Source organism: Mus caroli, chromosome 13 (assembly GCF_900094665.2).
Source record: "Mus caroli chromosome 13, CAROLI_EIJ_v1.1, whole genome shotgun sequence".
Classification (NCBI taxonomy): Eukaryota; Metazoa; Chordata; class Mammalia; order Rodentia; family Muridae; genus Mus; species Mus caroli.
Window position 1 is genome coordinate 16,770,034 of NC_034582.1, and position 6,297 is coordinate 16,776,330.

The window sequence follows — 6,297 nt, forward strand, 5'->3', positions numbered from 1 at the left end:
GAGAGAGAGAGAGAGAGAGAGAGAGAGAGAGAGAGAGAGAGAGAGATTGTCTGCCTGTATGTAAGTGTAGTTCTCTTTGAGCTCACAGAAGGGTGAGGGATCCCCTGCAACTGGAATTACCAACAATTGTGGCCTGTCATGTGGATACTGGGAACCAAACCTGGCTCCTAACTGCTGAGCCATCTCTGGAGCCCCATGTCTGAATTCTCCTTCATTTAATATTGTATCTGAGAATTGATTTAGTTTTAAAATTTCTACAAAGAAGCAGAATTTGGTAACTTTATCACAGTGTTATGTTTTCTTGGTAGGTGATCACTAAGAATATTTCACATATACTAGAGAGCTAAGTAATTTACAGATATGCCTATTTTATTGTACTCTTTGTTCTAAATATATGGTAAATGTTTGAACCAGAGAGATATATTAAGTGTAAAATTATTTGTGGAGAAGTGGGTACATTCTTTATGCTTACTAGCTTTCTGCATCTAAGAAAACATTACTTTTTGTCATTAAACTAGCAAGTCACAGGTCCCATAAAAGTTTACAGATCTCAAAAGCTTTTGGCATATGAAGACAGGATTTAATTTTATTTATTGGAATTGAGGGCACAGTCCTTCATTTTTTATTTACCCATTGAGTCCACAGCAATATATAAAATTTCTGAAAATGATGAATTTATCTTACTATGATTTTTTATCTTACTACTTTCTATTTTATACTTACTACTACTATTTTATCTTACTATTTCTCTTCTTGTGAATATACACTTGCCTATATTATTATAAATTCACACATTTATAGAAACATAATACAAAGTTTTCAGACAGTATTATGTGTTAATAATTTCTTCCTTTTGTGAATGAACCTATTGTTCTTAGTACATTACATTTTTTTTTCTTTTTTTGAGACAAGAATTCTTTGCGTAGCCCTAGCTGGCCTGGAACTCACCTTATACACCAGATCTGCCTGCTTCTGCCTCTGCCTCTAGAGGGTTGGGTTTAAAGGCATGTGCCACCATCACCTGCCTTTACTTTGAATTTTAAAATGACAAACATTTCCAAGTAAGCTTGAATTAGATATTTTAATACATTGCTAGAGAGTACCATCATGTTATCTTTGAAAAACAACAGGCCATTTCCATGACAAGAAAGCTATTTGTCAAATATGAAAAAAGTCCAGGTAGATCATTCTTTTATATTTCAAACTTTATGGTTTGACCAGTATCTACTCTAACTAGCAGCCATAACTAGTTCCCTCTACATAAATCATCATTTCAAGCCATGTGTGTATTAAAGGCCTCACATAGAGTCAGATCAGAGTGAAGAAGCCCCATAATACAGTGTCTCACATGTCCTGCTGTTTCCACACTGATATTCATGTTTGTAAAGTGGCTTGGACATGATAAGCCATGCGACAGATATTATCGGTGACTGTGATAGAAAAGACACACCAGGTCTGTGTTATCAACAGGAGGCTCTGCCCGTGATAGAATGTAATTGGAGCAGTGATGGCAGCAAAGACTGACTAATCAGATTAAATCAGTTACATCTGTAGTGGTCAGAAAAGAAAGCTGTGTGGCGAATTTACCTTCCAAGTGATTTTAAGAGGTCTCTGCAGATTCAGTGTTGATAAAGCTTTAGGTCAGAGAAGTAAAGATTATCCTTTAAATATATAGTTCAATTTCTAAGCAGATTTGTATAGATAAACATAAATACTCAGCAAATATTTATCAGTATCCTGTTATATATTAAACATGTGTTCCATGTTGGAGATATGATAATTTTTAAAATAGATAGTAACTGACCTCATTGGTTTATAGTCTAGTGAGAGAAAGTTGTTTATCAAAACTCACAAAAATGAATGTTTGGTGACTCTCAACTTTGTTGAGCCTTTATTGAGTGTTGAGGATTTTACTGGACTGCAGCATTTTTCTCCTCACTCTTGAATTTTTAGTACACAAGATTAAATAACTTACCAATATGTACGTGGCTAGAAGTTATAGGAGGGGCATTTGAACACAGGCAAGTTTGACTTTGAAACCACAATTTTCTAAGCTGGAAAGAAAGCATTAATTATTCTCCAGCTGGAGTACTGTGTTCCATTATAGTGAGCAGAGTACTCGGAGCTCTTCACTTGATGGCTTTTTAAAGTTGTGTCTAAAACTTGTTTTTTAAGGCAAATAAGGGATATACAATTACTCATCGATTATGAAATTGTTGGATTTAAAGAAAAAACTCACATGAAAGAGAGAAACTAAGGCAAATAAAGGATATGTAATTGTTCCTCAATTATGAAAGTGCTGGATTTAAACAAACAAACAAACAAACAAACAAACAAAACTCACATGAAAGAAAAACTGATTGCTACAAGTTGTCCTTCAGTCGAAGATTTAAAGCTCCAGGTATAATTTCTTTTTGTATTGAGTCCAGGGCTTCATGTGTGTAGCTAAGCACCCTGCAGTTGAACTACTTCCCCAGTCCTGTAGATGAAATTTGTGAATACCTTCAAGCAATATTTACAGGTAGAATACGTATCAGGGGCAGAAGAGGGCTACACATACGGTGAGTGTAGTGCACACTTCTGGTCCTCTTCTCCTTTACTTACTGGGTACCTGTTTCCTTCCTTCCCTCCCTTCCCTTCCCTTCCCCTCCTCTCCCCTCCCTTCCTTCTCCCCCTTCCCTTCCCCTTCTTCCCCTTCCCCCTCCCTTTTCCCCTTTCCCTTCCCCTTCCTTCCTTCCTCCCCCCACCCCTCTCTTTCTTTCTTTCTTTCTTTCTTTCTTTCTTTCTTTCTTTCTTTCTTTCTTTCTTGACAGGGTTTCTCTGTGTAGCCCTGCCTATCCTGGAACTCACTCTGTAGACCAGGCTGGCCTCGAACTCAGAAATCCGCCTGCCTCTGCCTCCCAAATGCTGGAATTAAAGGTGTGCACCACCACTGCCTGGCACCTGTTTTCTTTAGATACAGGTGACTAGTGTTTGCTCGGAATTTTTTTCTAAAGATAATTTACTAATCTGAAGCTTTATTGGTGATGGGGTTGGAAATGTTGAAGAACTGAGATCACTTTTGACAAGGCAGGAGTTAATTACTCAAATGTGTGATAAGAGGAGAGGTGAAAGAGAAGTAAGAGAGGCAGGAAGCAGTGTAGATGTGTTGAATGAAGTACAGAAGTTTAAGCATATCATATAAGCTACACAGTCAAAGAGATAGTGACAGCAATAACATTTCCCCCATTATTAATTATGGCCCATAATCAGATACTAAGGTTGGTAGATCTAAGGAATCAAGATACATACTTAGAGCTGCTAGCATAAACAAGACACAAAGACAAAAAGTTCATTCTCAGAGTGTACATTTTAGTGTTAGGTGGTTGTCCCTAAAATTTTCCTTTTGTTAATAGAGTTTCTGTTCTTGTTATTTTCTTACTTTATTACTTTGATAAAACATGTATTTTAAGATTAGTATAGTAACTCAGACAAGCATATATGCCTATAAGATGTATAGACCAGAGCAGTATAATATAACAAGTCTTACAAAACGCAAGTGAACAGTTTTCAAATCTGGACAGGTTTCAGCCACGTTGCTTTTCATTACTCGAATGAACCTGAAGTTACTTAACTGCCATACTCTCAGTATTTTCATCAACGAACAGGACACAAGCACATTGGCTCATCATTAGGTGAAGGGAAACTGCTAGGTTCAGGAGGCTGAACAATTTTTAAAGAATTCCATGAAAACCTGGGTGTGAAATGTGTTCTGATATTCAGGGGCATGGGATGCAATGTGCTCTGAATGCACAGGCTTGATGATTGTCTTTGCCAACGTGGGAAGATAGCAGAGAATGCTGGGTAAGTCTATGTAAGCCAGGTCCGTTTTCACTTAAGCCAAGGCTCATCCCAGGTGTGTTGAAAGATAACCTTAAGAAAATTTTATATATGTTTAAATGGTTTTGTCTTTTATTATCTGCCTGATAATAACAATACCGAACACTCAGAGTTATTTTCATCATTATGGTTTTATTTCTGATATTATTCTTGGGCAGTTGCTGGGCTTTAATGGGACAACCCTAGCACGTTTGCATGGAGTTGGCCCTCTCCATGAACCTGCGCTATCAAGGCAGTTCCCTGTAACCATCTTGTAAGGTTCCCATGGCCTCTAAATAGAGTAGGTAAGTTTTGGGCCTATAATCACCAACAGTAGAGAAATGGAAAAAAGATGTATTTCAAGCTTCTGTTGCGCTGAGCATTGAACGTGCTTTTACAATCCCATCTCTTCTCTCTTTCTGCCAGAGCAACAAGTGAGAATGCTTTTGATCTCGCTTATTACCTCCCCACCTCCGGCGAGTAACCGCTGATTTAAAAAAAAAATGTTTGCTTTTTCTATTACAGTCATTTCCCCCCAACACCCTCTAATAGTATAGCCAACTGTAAATATCTTTCCTACTTGTGCAGAATAGAAGAGAGAAGCATCTAACAAAAGCAGAGAATGAGTGTCGAGCATGCACAACTGGCCTGATGCCGAACACGGGAAGTAATATAACAAACAGGATGTGTGTGGTTCTGAGCTTCTTCAGAGTGGCACTGAAAGGATAAGGAATTACAGTGGAAAGTGTTTATATTATGTCAGCATAATGTATATAGACAGAGACATTACCTAAAAGCCAGGGGTTGGGCATGTGTCCTTGGAAAAGGGGTAACGCAGATTAAAACTTTACCAGAAGAGGGGCCAAGGCAATAAAAAACATGGGGGATGGGTATTAGCCCTTGCTAGGAGAAGAACCCACAGTCAGGAACACTTCTCAGGTGTGAGAGGGAGGGAAGGAGTGGGGCAGGTTTGTGTCTGGCCATTACACAAACGTCAGATCAGATGTGTACATAGAAGGAAAAAGAGAAAATCCAACTTTGGGGTAACGAAGAGGCTAATTTGGGGTTCCAGAAGAGTACAAAGTTTTGTGAATACTCTGTATTCTATTCTTATAGCATTTCTAACTTCTCTCTTTAAAAATGATTTCTTCTTTTAATTGTGTGTGTGTGTGTGTGTGTGTGCAAGTGTTAGTGGAGTTCAGATCTCCTGGATCTGGAGTTATAGGCAATTATGAACTACCCCTTGTGGGAACAGAATTCAGGTCCCGCGTTAGAATAACAAATACCCTTGGCCACTGAGCAATCTCTGCAGGCCATCATCTTTCTGAGACAGGGTCTCACATAGTACCTCAGGCTAGTATGCAGCTTAACTAGGTACCTCATGTTAGCATTGAAACCATGGCAATCCTCCTACCATTGCTTCTTAAGTGCTAGGATTTCAGGAGTAAGCTATCATGCCCCCCCCCCAAGGTCAATTCCAACTTTTAAAAACATTGATATTTAATATAATTTTCTTGATATTTAAACTTGAAAGTTAGAGAATTTTAGTATAACTTGTGTTCCTGGAATCACCATCTATAGTTGGTGGGTATGCAGAATTATTGTTATTTTTTAAGTTAAAGTGTGTGTGTGTGTGTGTACACCTTATGTAACCCTGGCTGTATGTAGGCCAGGCTGATCTTGAGCTCTGAGAGATGCACCCTTGGATTAGACTTAAGCAGTATGCTTTGTAGACCTAGTGTAAGGTATCCTTGGCTCTGGGCTTTAATGATGAGAGATTCCTAAGCATGATTTTGTCTATTCCTTCAGAATGATCTAACCTGTCTCTATACCAGCAATATTTAACATTATACTGCATTCTAGTATTTCTTTCTTTGAAGATCCCTAGTTACTTACTTTTCTTCCCTAGTCACTTCACGGAACAGGTACATAATGTACTGTTACGCACAGTTGCCAGTCATATTTTTATGGTTGATAGTTAAATAAACCAGATTAAGAAAAGCTATTAGTTTACTTTTAGAAGATAAGGCAATAATGGACCAGCATTATTAATCACCCACCTCCTCTAATCCATAAGGAAATGGTACCAGCATTTATTACTTCTTTTTATTAAATATCTTCTGGTAATTAGTACTAGCCCTAGGAGGCTTACTGGTGGGGTCTGTTCTTGAGGCTATCTTACCTTCTGTGTCTTCGCCTTACAACTTGCATGAATAAAGCTTACAGGATGGTCATTATGAATGAGCACCCAGTCACCAACAAGATGCACTCTGTTCTCATCTACATCCTGACCTCAGGATGCTTAGGTTCTCAGTGATGCTGAGCTCAGGTACAGAGGCAGGATTTTCACCAAATCACTGCATTCTCCCCATTGGTGAAGCAGCAGCCCTTTGTGGGCTTCAGCACACTCCACCCCAGGAGTCTGGGAGGAGACCCAAA